The sequence below is a fragment of the Amblyomma americanum genome, chromosome 5 (genome assembly GCF_052857255.1).
Source record: "Amblyomma americanum isolate KBUSLIRL-KWMA chromosome 5, ASM5285725v1, whole genome shotgun sequence".
Classification (NCBI taxonomy): domain Eukaryota; kingdom Metazoa; phylum Arthropoda; class Arachnida; order Ixodida; family Ixodidae; genus Amblyomma; species Amblyomma americanum.
In genome coordinates, this window is record NC_135501.1 from 171714184 (window position 1) to 171726622 (window position 12439).

At 52.1% G+C, this 12439-nt stretch overlaps 1 pseudogene; it reads right to left on the reverse strand.

Moving 5' to 3' along the window:
* Nucleotides 1-3877: 3877 nt before the first annotated feature.
* LOC144134341 (iris pseudogene) lies at nucleotides 3878-4330 on the reverse strand (annotated as a pseudogene).
* Between the last annotated feature and the right edge of the window lie 8109 nt (nucleotides 4331-12439).

Below are 12439 nucleotides of genomic sequence, written 5' to 3' on the forward strand. Positions count from 1 at the left end.
CACATACGTCTCCTGCAGCGCGATAACTTCCGGCGAGCTCTCCGCTATCCGCACGCGGAGCTCGGAATACCGCGCCGCAAGAGACCGCACGTTCCACTGGAGAATGGTGGGGATCCGTGGGGGGGCCCGGCGACTAGCCATGGTTGTCGGCATCCAGTGGAGGAGAGCCTGCAGCTTCTAAGCAGGCCCGGCGACCCTCTGAGCCCTCCGGAAGCAGGGAGCTGAGAGCCCGCAAGGCCAGCCTAAGCTGGCTGATCTCGCGGTCCCGTGCGTCCGGAGGCTGGCCTGGGGCTTTGGCAGCGGGTGCGCATTTTGGTGCCTGGGGGGACGCGCGCGGGCCCGGTTTCTGCCGGTCCCGCTGTGGAGGCTGCTGGCTGCGATTGCTCCGTCCGCCCTTCACCACCTGCGCATAGGAGAGAGCAGCAGGCGATGTAGTAGGTCGCTGCGGGGCACCCTGGGTCGCCGTTTCCGCCGCCACCACGCCCCGGACCGCGCGTCGAGACAGTGGCACCTGCGATGTGGCAAGCAGGGTGGCCACATGCCTCTCGCGCTGCCAATGATGGCACATGGGGTCCGAGGCCGCGTGTGGCCCGCCGCAGTTGATGCAGCGCGGCTTGCGGCTCGAGCAGGCGCCCTGGTCGTGGGGGCCCCCGCAGCGGATGCAGCGGACTGGAGCTCGGCAGGCCCCGGTGATGTGGCCAAGACCGCCGCACTTCCCGCACTGCAGCGGTCGTGGCCTGCAGGGCCTCACAGCCAGGCGCCTCCTGTGGATGGAGATATGGGCTGGTGGTGTCGGCGCCGCGAACCGGACAGTGAGCGTCGAGTCCGTGAGCGACGCCGACACGATCGGCACAGCCGACTCGGTCGCGGCGAGCAGCTGCTCCACTGTCCGGCGCCCGTCCACCCCGAAAACGAGGCCGGAACAGTGGTTGCGCGTGGCGGGCTCCCTCGCGCTTACCGCCACGCCACGTATGACGCTCATGGCGAGCAGCTCGCGCAGGGCAGCATCGCTCCCCACGTCCGCAGCCACAACGCCGCGCCGAGTGTTGACCCGGACCGCCAGGACACCAGGCCGCGATCCCAGCTCCTCCGCCAGTTCCCAGCCTTGGTCCCTCGTGAAGGTGGTACCCCGCTGGGCTGGGCGGAAGAGCACGGTCCCCTGGATATCTTCCGGGACTCGAACCGCGGCTGCCGCCCCGGCTAGGGCAGCACTGCGCCTCCGCTGGGCCTTGGTAGTCTGCAGCCTCCAAGGCACGAGGTCGCAGGCTGCCTCCGGGTCACAGCCGTCCCCGCGCGCTGGATGCTGCGCGCTCTGAGGCGCCGTGTAGACAAACAAGGGCTTCTCCCCTCGTCGCGTGTCAGCGGGGCTGACGACAACAGCCTCCCCCTCTCTGCCGCTTGAAGGTCTCCCCTCCGTCTGCCGCGGTGAGGGAGAGGGGGGTCCGCCAGGCACCTCCTCGCCGCCTCCCGGCGGCTGCTCCTCGGAATGTCCGAGAGAGGGGGCGGCCTCCGCGTCGCTGGGCGCTCCCTCGCTGGGAAGGGAAGGCCGGAATGCGGAAAAAGCCCCCTCTGCTCCGCCGGTGATTGACAGGCCGCTGCTGCCGTGGTATGCGGCTGGCCTGTCCATCGCCACGTGGTCCTCAGCGCCCTGCTCGCTGGCCCCGCGGAGCTCTCTGCCCGGCCTGGCCCTGCGTCCCTCTGTGGTCCCAGCAGCAGGAGGGGATGGCGAGCGAGGACGCTTGCGGACCGTGGTTTCATCCATGGGCTCCAGGTCCGGGTCCGCTGTCGTGGCCGCGATCCCGCTCGCCGTCGCCAGGGCTCCAAGGGTGGCAGGGGGGCCCGTCGGTGCGACCACGTGCTCCGACGTGGCAGAAGGCTCAGCAGGCAGGCCACGCGGCAGCGGCAGCTCGCCAGGTCCTCGGGGTTGATGGGGCACGCCGTACGTGGCCGTAGGTCCCGGGGCGATGCCAGCGTTCCTCAGGAGGCCGTTCACGCGCTCCAGCTCGACCAGCAACGTGGTGAGGCTGGTGCGGCTGCAGCCGTGTGCATCGGCGCTGTGCGAGCGCGGCATGCGTATCAACGCGCTCGCCGCAGGCCTGTCGAGCACAGGAAGGGGGGGGGGGGGGCGAAAACGTGGGCTCCATTATGGAGCCCCTCTGCGTTCGAGTCCTAGTCGTGGTCCCGCCGTGGCCAGGTCAACTCGCCCGTTGTGTTCAGAACAAGACGGCGATGCTGGTCTTCAGGTGCAAACAACGTCCACAACCGTCGACACACTCAACATCGCTCGCACTCAAGAGAGAGCACAGAATTCCAAATGACCGCCGAGAAAAGAACTTCGAACTTCGATCGCGCGTTCCGAAGAAAACGAGCGTGGGGAGAGGTACTCGCAGCTTTCGGGGTCGGGCGGGAGCCCATCCGCGCACGTCTGCTCCGGTCGGTGGGCGCGGGGCGACTGGTTCTCAGTCGAATTGTAAAGTCAGTCTTTCGCCGCTCCGTTTCGCTGGGCGTTCCTTCATCTTCGTCCCTGGACGTGGATTCACTCTCTCCCCTATCCTTCCTCACTCGGTTTCGTCCGCGCGCCGCCGGCAACTGCAACAGTGGCTACGACGCCGCCACGCTGAAAGCTCGAAATGCTACATTACGCTATAATAATAATGATAATTATTATTAAAGCGTAACGTAGGCGCGCGGTGCGTACACCAGCTGCGTGCTCTGATGTCACTCCGCGCAGGCGCACAACTGACGTGGCGGGCGGCGTCCGCTCCGCCGTCGGCGCAGCGGTTAGGCGAGCGCACCAGCTGCGAGCTGTGACGTCACCCCGCACATGAGCACAGCTGGAGGAGCGGTGGCGCCACGGCTCGGCCCGCAGCCACGCTGACCTCGCGAAGTGGATGGCGTAGTGTAGCTATCGCTACAAAAATTCAGCATTCCTTTTTTATTTCGCTGCCGGCTTTAGCACAAGGGAAAAGGCGCCTCATTGTAAGCTCCATTTGTGTTCCCAAGAGAACCTTTTTGCTTTGCTAGTTAGTGCTTCAATATATTACGTAATAATAAGCGAGACACAAAAGACCAGGCGCTACCGCCAACTGCTTTTTCTTTTCAAAGGCGCAAATATACCGGCAGCCAGTCACAATGCTTATCAGTTGCAGAAAACGTTAGAATGGTGCCGAGGCCCATAAAGCGATAAAGAAACACGTTTGACAAACAGATATGCGAAAGCCGAATGATGCACGTTTAAAAGATATTGAAAAGTAATTTAAATTGTGGTGTAAAGCGCCAAAGAAACACGTTCGATGGATGAGGTTACGAAGGAGAAAATGGAATTAAGATGCTTAAATGATGATAAACAGTATACATTCTACAAAGATCATTGCGTGCAACAAACATTCGCACTTCTGTAGACAGCAGGTCACGTATACGTGATCATTAACCCAGAAAAAAATCTTTCCACAAAAAAAGTTTACTTCTCCTTTCTCACCTTATAGTCGCGCTCCACAAGGTGTCGTTATCTTGTTACTTTCAAAGAATTTGGTGGTGCGTGAGCATCTCTCAAATGCTCTCGAGCCACAGTGCTTACTTCGTGCGAGCCATAAAGTGAAAAAAAGAATTGCACGTATGCGCGTTGGCAATTCAGCGTGGCTTGCGCTACGTAAACAAGGGCTTCAACGCAGTAATATCATGCAACGAGCAGCTCGGTGTGCAGCACATGGTGTCAGAAGTTGGTGGAAAAAAATCGAAATAATTAAAGGAGAAGTTTACCGTCCGTTTTCTTTGTATAAAGGTAAAACGATATTTATAGTCATATTGCAGTGCCCCAAACAATGAAGAAAATATTGTAATCAGTGCAAAAATTTTGTACGCCTACAGTGATCACTTTTCACAGCTTTCGAACCGATTTTAGAAACAGGATAACGTCTAAGTCATTCATCTTAATCAGGAACATGAAAGGATGGTTCACAAAAAAACACGCAGCAGTTTCAGCGGTCCGAACAGCGGGTTGGAAAACCGCATTCGTTGCCGCCGCCTCGGGCTCTGTGCCGTCCTCGTCGACCTGGACGAGCGCCTTGTGGACCACGTCAGAGACGCTTGGCGCACCGGTCTCGAATGCTCCGGAGAGGTCGGCCTCGCCCGGCGTGAACAAGTCCTTGACGCCGAGGTCCTCGAGTGTCTCCCGCAGAGCCACGCTATGCTCGATCCTGAACTTGGGAATAAAGGGTTGCACGTTGTCCGTCATTTCCATGCTTGCTAGAAGCTTAGACAGGTTGGCTGGAGTCAGGTCCTCTTCCAAGTCTCGAAGTCCCTGGACGTCGTCCGGAAGGAGGATGACCATCGCATCATCTGACCCTTGTATGGCATTTTAAGGGCACTGGCGCACAACTCATCGGAGTAGCCCATGTTGAAGCTATTGTACTGGTACATCATGTTCGCTGGCACGACTTTGCTGTCGTTGAGACGGAACATCTGACGCGTCGTTTGGACCGAGTCGAAAGGCCACTCCCAGGAGCCCCTGAAGCAGATGGCACTGAGATGAATCAACGTTGTGTTAGTGTCCACACTTCCGGAGGGAAGGATGGGGCGGAATTTGACCCTGTTTGCTTTGAAACCCAGGCGTTGGCTTTTCGCCGAATCGACTCGTGGCCGCATACGAAGGCGACCGACTTTATCGTGGTACAGTAAGGCGCGTCCAGAAGGGCGCGGTAGCTGATATGGATTGAAAACTTTTCATCGCTGTAAACTCGATTGGCGACGTGGAACGTGACTTCGGGCGCGTAGACTGATAGGACAGTCAACAGATTGGAGAACTGGTCTTGGATTCGGCACTTGCTCGCCTAGAGAAGGTGCTCGACCACACATTTTGGTTACGGCATCGGTGGGTGGGTTTACATGTAAGGAGCCAACTCAACAGGGAATATATTCCGTTGACGTGGCGATTCGTGATCGTCAGCATCATAATCAGCCAGAGTGCCCTTTTAACCTTGTCCAAAGGCAGCTGCAGAAATGTTATTCTCGCAAGCTGCCTTATCTTATCCGCCCACTTTACTCTCTTCCGCCCTGCTACTTTTGCCTTTGCTTGTAATCCGCTCCGTTATCCTTAACGGCCAGCGCTTACCTTCCCTTCCCATTATGTACCCTGCCGATACCCGCCGCCTCTTGATTTCGGGTAAGAAATCTGACTAGCGATTGGTCACTTATTCTCTTTTAAAGCCAACATATAATTTTATTTTCCGAAGCTTGCTGCGCTGTACTAAATTTTATTTAATTCCTGTTTTTACAGCCTTTAACGTTCCGATGTGAGTCGGGCTGTGAGGGACGCCGTAATGGAGGACTCCGGAGAATTTCGACCACCTGGGGTTCTTCAACGTTCACTGACATCGCACAGCACACGGGCCTCTAGCACTTCCTCTCAGGCGAAATGAGACCGGCGCGTCCCGGATAGAATGCGCCTCCTTCAGGTCAGCAGCCGAGCGCCATACCCATTGAGCCACCCCGGCGGCCCATCCTGAGTTTAAATTATGACCTTTCCTAAGCATCAATGTTTTTTGCCCAAAACAGCTTACCGCACCCTAATCAACGCTGGGGCCTCTAGAAGCTGGTTCTGTCCCTGCATAAAGCTTTGAAACGCGGTTTGGGACCTTAAAAAGAAGCATCATGGGATGCCGACACTAGTCAGGCGCTGCTTACAACTACGTCAGTCACTCATGCGCGTTCGTCTTATGTTAACTGGTGCCGCCCAAACCGTCTGGGAACGCCTCCAGCGTTCACATGGAAACAGTGCGAAGAAATAACTCGCCGCAGCAAATAGAGCAACGCGTATTTCTGCGCGTACGTGAGGGATGCTCAGATTAAGAGAACAGCAAGGACGCCGACCAAGGCTGAATGCAGGCGTACGCCGTGTGCCCTTACCTTCAGTCCAACTGGTCCGTTGCTTCTTCTGTCCGTGGAGTGCGGCCTGCGATGTCTGTCAAGGATGGGCAGGGCGTCCGCATGAGCGATGTTCCAGCTGGTTGAGCTATCTTCACTATGGCTGCTCGGCTGTTTTGTTTCAACGCGGATCAAGGGAATATAAAGTTTGCAGATACAACGGTCCAACAACTCTGAGCGGAAATGGGGCACACAAGTATGCATACTAACTGCGCATGCGATTGGTGAAGGATTATCGCTTCTCTGCCGGCGGTCTTCCCTACTGCACTTCCCATGGAAGCATTTCTTGCTCTTGCTGCATTTTGTCGCCAGACATATCAGATGCTGGCGCACAATCTTTTTGTCCTGCGCGAGCGCGAAAATGAGATATAGTTGTGAAAACGGCTCAGGGCACAATTAAAAGCCGCCTTGTATGTTGCTCGTGTGACACAGTTTAGTGCTATGTTTCTGAATGCCTGAGGGAGCTGTACGAAATTGCTGTTTACCGATACTTTCCCACGTCTTTTTTTTCTGTTCTAACGAGGAAGTACAGCACGCGGGTTATAATTTGTCCCTGGGAGTGTGTCCGGCGCTGGGTACGTTACGTCGCAGTTTCTTAATTTATTCCAGTCGGTTGAAAGCGGAAAAGAATCAGGCTGGGTTCCGCCAACCGGAGTCAGCAGCCTGCCGGCTGTGGCTGTCGGCAGGGAATGCACGAATAATCTTGACGAACACCGATCGAAAAGATTGAACGTTTTTTTCCATGCCGCAGCGCCTTTACAATTAGTATCAATTTGTTTGAATATCGCATCTGCATGCGACATCAATGCCGTAGAGTACGATCCGTGGAATGAAAGGCGCTAGAATCAGGTCTTGTGTGCCGGCCCCTTACGTAGTACCGCACACATGAACACCTGCTCTTGGAAACTGTTTTCTTTAATGAGCCAAATGAGAAGTGATCGTGCAAGCATGTGGTACATAATAGATGTTTTTCAGCATATCTCAAAACATATCCGCCTTTACACTGCGCAGAAAACATCGAAGACTACGTGCTCGCACCGCGCTTCACACGTTGAAGTAGACGACATGCTTGCATACGTGCGCCTGCATGAGCACGTACTAAAAAAATAGAGAAAACAGTCACCTAGCAATTTTAGTGCACCCGCAGCCTGAACAAAGTAGCAGATTTGACGGCTAAGGCAAGTACGAAAGCGCTTCATCGTGCGCATAGCAAGTACAACAGGGAGCAATGCCGTTGAGAGCTTGCGGCTCTGAACTTGCTGCGTATAACGACCACACTGAGCCTGAATGCACTCAAAGCCATGTGAGATTCAGCGCTCGTGTTTTTGTCTAGCCCTGCTCTCCCTCGTCTGTATCGCGCTGTTTTAGTTATGAGGGCACGGATATGCTTTCAGGACTGCATTTTCTCGTATCTCAACGGTGATTGCGCCCTGTTGGCGGAATGACATTCCTAGAGAAGGCGCATAAATACGGCACCAACTGCAGTTCCACTAATCAGCACATGGCGGCGCCACCTGCACTTCGTTTTTATGCAGTTCTCTGGCTTAAAAATGCTTAGTTTGTGGTAAAAATGACGTCCAAATGCTATGAGGTGACTCCAACCTATCAGAATAGTCTCACTTAGTATTCCTCTTTACGGCCCCCTCAGGATGCAAGTTAAGGCGAAGCCTTGTCCCAACTTTTGAAACGTTTTGGTCTTTAGAGATTCGTAAAAGCCCGCTATATGCCGCTGAGAAAACGCCGTTGCCTGGTTAGCCTTCGCTAAGACGGTGCGATCATGGGCAAAGGTTTACGGGATACAGATTTATGGGAAAAATAAATATTTTGTATTGCTAGGCAGCCACTCTATTGCATTTCCTCAAGCAGATAGAGCATCCAAGCACTTTCGCACTTCTTTGCTTTATGTAGACCTGATTTGGCTCAAACCGCAGAAATAATTTTTTTATGCGGAACCGCATTTCGTAAACTTTGTGCATGACTGCCAAGAAGGGAACAGGAGCGCACGATTCTGAGGTGGCTAACAAAAGAGGGACTGCGTCGTTTTCTTATCTGCGATGTCAGCCTGACACCCCACCGTTGATGTCGGACTACCACAACAAAGAGTTTTAACATAGGCGAATAGCCGTACAGTTAATACGGTAATGTGTTGCCGTTGCTACTGTTGCCATATTTGCCTAGCCACATTTGTGAGACACCAGTCACCGGAGTTAGCGTGTTTGCCGTAAAGGGGTGCTAAAACCTTCTAGTAGAAATGCCAGTGTAAAGCGTTCAGAAGCGAACTGTTAGCCATTTATGCATTTTTCGATGTGACAAAAAGCGCTATGGGGAAGCTGCGCTGCCAAGATGGCGCTGCAATTGTTCCATTCGGTGACTCAAAACTGCCTTTGTCAGCCTCTTTGGCCGCTGCAAACGCGAGAACACATTCTACGCGATTAGATACCCGCGACAGCATTCATTGCCTAGCTTCTACCGGCGTAGCCCAGATAGCTGACGCACGGCACGTACGCCTTCGACAGAGCGCGGAGGCTTACGCCAATAAGCTCCTGAAGGTGGCGCGGAAAAGTGTTAATAGTAACCTGCAAGGTTTGGAGGCCAAGCTAGAGGGGAGCGGACTATGCTTCAACCTATCTTTTTTCAAGCAAGGGGAATTGAGTAAACAGACATTACCGGGACTAATATATGCGGACGAAATAGTGATAATGGCTGACAACAAGGAAGACCTGCAGAAGTTGTTAGACATATGCAGTACAGAGGGAGATAGATTAGGCTTCAAGTATAGTAAGGAAAAATCTGCAGTCATGACATTTAATGATGAGGGCGGCGAGCACAGAATACAGGAGTTCGTGCTAAAAGTAGTGAATGAGTACAAGTATCTTGGGGTGTGGATAAATAACAGTGTTGAGTATCTGACAGAGCATGCAAAATATGTAATGAATAAAGCTAGTAGGAATGCAGCTGTCATGAAAAATAGGGCACTGTGGAATTACAATAGGTATGAGGTGGTAAGAGGGATCTGGAAAGGGGTGATGGTCCCTAGCCTGACCTTCGGGAATGCGGTCCTGTGTATGAGGCCCGATGTTCAAGCAAGGCTGAAAATTAGGCAACGGGGAGTAGGGAGGTTAGCTTTGGGAGCACATGGAAATACACCAAATCAGGGGGTACAACAGGGTGATATGGGATGGGCGTCTTTCGAGAGCAGAGAGGCTAGCAGTAAGATAGCATTTGAGGAACGATTGAGAAGGATGGAGGAAAAGCGGTGGGCTAGGAAAGTTTTCAGATACCTGTATATAAAGAATGTTGACACGAAATGGAGAAAGCGAACTAGAAAATTGACAAACAAATATCTGGACAGCAGTAAGGGGGCAAATCAGCAATTATCGGTTAAGAAAAAGGTTAAAAGAACAGAGAGAGCTTTGTGGAAAACAGGGATGCTGACGAAATCGGCACTGGAAACATACCGGACCTTTAAACAGGAAATTGTCAAAGAAAATATCTATGATAATTGTAGGGGAAGTTCTTTGTTGTTTGAGGCCAGGACTGGAGTTTTGCGGACTAAGACGTATAGAGTCAGGTACCAGGAGATAGACACTTTGTGCATTGCGTGCGGAGAGGAGGAGGAAACAGCTGAACACTTGATACTTTTCTGTAAAGGGCTTCACCCTACAGTAGAAGGCAGCGGGGCTGACTTACCCAAGGCATTGGGGTTTAGGGATAGTGAAGGGAAAGTGGATTTTAAGAGGTTAGAAGTAACCAAGCGAAGGTTATCTGATTGGTGGCTAAAAGCAAGACAGGAGTAAAATTTTACAAGACATGGCTAGGTGGCTTGAGCCACCGCCCGATGTAAAGGGTTCAGCCGCATCCATCCATCCATCCATCCATCCATCCATCCATCCATCCATCCATCCATCCATCCATCCATCCATCCATCCATCCATCCATCCATCCATCCATCCATCCATCCATCCATCCATCCATCCATCCATCCATCCATCCATCCATCCATCCATCCATCCATCCATCCATCCATCCATCCATCCATCCATCCATCCATCCATCCATCCATCCATCCATCCATCCATCCATCCATCCATCCATCCATCCATCCATCCATCCATCCATCCATCCATCCATCCATCCATCCATCCATCCATCCAGTACTACCCAAAACTGCTTGCGCTTCTTGCTAGGCAGTGTGTTATGGCGCTGCAATCGGCACCGCAAACATCAGTGCAAGTTCCCCATAGAGAAACGCCATGGTCTTGCTGGCAATCACATCGACCAGAGACTTGATCAATGAAATTGAGTTAGAATACAATAAAAATGGCTGGGGTTCAAGGTGGCTTGAATTTAGTTAAAATAGCGAAAGCTCTGTTAAGCATGGTCTCCACTGTCTCAAATCAAATGCCAATGGTCACGGTCAAAAGTCAAGGTCAGGTAGCCAATAGCATTGCCACATGATCACGTGGTGCCTCGCCGGCTTTCGAAACGTGCACCGAGTTTAGTCACAACGTTGCCCCTGTGATTTTCCTTCCCATATCTCCCGGCGCTGTCAGTCTTTTTTAACCTTTTTCGTTACCCAAGCGAAAAGTACGCGGAAATTCCTCCTCGTCGACCGCTGTGGTAAGCGCCTGTGCTACATTTCTTTCTTCGCCACAGTAATGAACATGTAATGCTAGCTTCGGAGATGCATCAGCAAGAAGGACAAAACTAAATCTTCGAAGCTCTCAAGCGGCCACAGTGGCTCAGTGGCTACAGCGTTCGGCTGTTTAGCTAAAAAGGTCGCTGTATCTAATCCCAGACGCGGTGGGGGCTGGATTTGGTTGGAGGCGAGTGCGAACATTCCCGTGATCTGTCGGGCACGGTGAGCAACTTCACGCGGTCGAATTTAATCCTGCGTACACCAATACAGCGACTGTCATAGCTCGTGTGCAGCCTTGGGATATTAGACCCCCACACCATACCATTCCACGTAGACACCCGCACCACATCATACCCCAGATCATACCATTCCCCGTACACCCCTAAACCACGCCATACCATACCATTCCACGTAGACCCCCACACCAAATCTTACCATACACCATACTATTCCACGTAGACCCCCACACCACGCCAAACCACAGATCATACCATTCCACTTAGGCCCCACGCCATACAATATCATTGACCATGCCATTCTACGTAGACCCCACACCATACCATAGACCATACCATTCTACGTAGACCCCCACGCCACGCCATACCATAGACCCTGTCATTCCACGTAGACTCCCATACGACACCAAACCATAAACCATACCATTCCACGTAGACCCCTACACCACGCCATATCAAAGACCATAACATTTCATTTAGACCCCCACACCGTACCATAGACCATACCATTCCACATAGACCCCCACACCATAGACCATACCATTCCACGTAGATTTCAAACCATACCAATGTCTTTGCGCAATGAGTAAGTACGTGTTGCTTAACCCGTACGCCGGCTTAAGCAGTGGATTCGGTGCACAGTTATTTCACTGTAACAATATTTCGACGTTAGCCCCCCTTCTTTTTTTACTGCCGGCTTTAGCACGATCGACAAGACGCCCCATTTTAAGCTCAATTTTTGTTCCCTATTAAACCTTTTTGCTTGGGCTAGTTGGTGTTTCAATCTGTTATGTCGCAATTCGGCACAACGTATATAACCTTCATAAGTGGCACACAGGACCGCGCGCTACTGACAACTGATTTATTTCAAAGGCACACAGATTATACAGGCAGCCAGTCACAACGCTTATTAGTTGCAGGAGACGTCAGAGCGGTGTGCAGAGCCACACAAGCGATAAAACGAACATGTTTGGAACACATAAGAGAAAATTGATAAATGCCAACGATTCCTCTTTAAAAGGTATTGAAAAACAATATAACATGCGGTGTAAAGTGACAAAGAACAATGTTCGATTGGATGAAGTTATGAAGGCTGAAATAAGATGCTTTAAAATGTGATAAACAGCACAAATCCTTCTGAGATCGCGAACTGCATCGCAGCGTTCAGGCAAAGTAGATAGCAGGCCACGTACACACGGTCATTAGCATAGAAGAATCGGTTCACACAAAAAAGTGCCACTTCTCACTTATCTCATTATAGTCACGATGCGCAAGATGACGTCACTTTTCCTTGATTCTGGAGGTCCGTAAGCATCTCTCGTTTTCGATGCACAGCGCTTATTCTGTGCGAGATATGGAATGAAAAAAACCTGCACATATACACGTTCGGAATTCAACGCGGCTTGTCCGACGTAAAAAAGGGTTAGAAGAGGCAATATAAGGCAAACATCAGCTCGGAGTGCAGCACGTATTGTCAGAGATTGCTGGAAAACGATATCGAAATAATTAATGCAGAACTGTGCCCTCGCTTTTCTTTGACGTCTGAAGATAAAAACATTTGTAGTCATGCCGCAGTGCCAGAAACAATAAAACATTCTCAGATCAGCGCAAAAATTCTGTACGTGTACACAGTCATAACTTT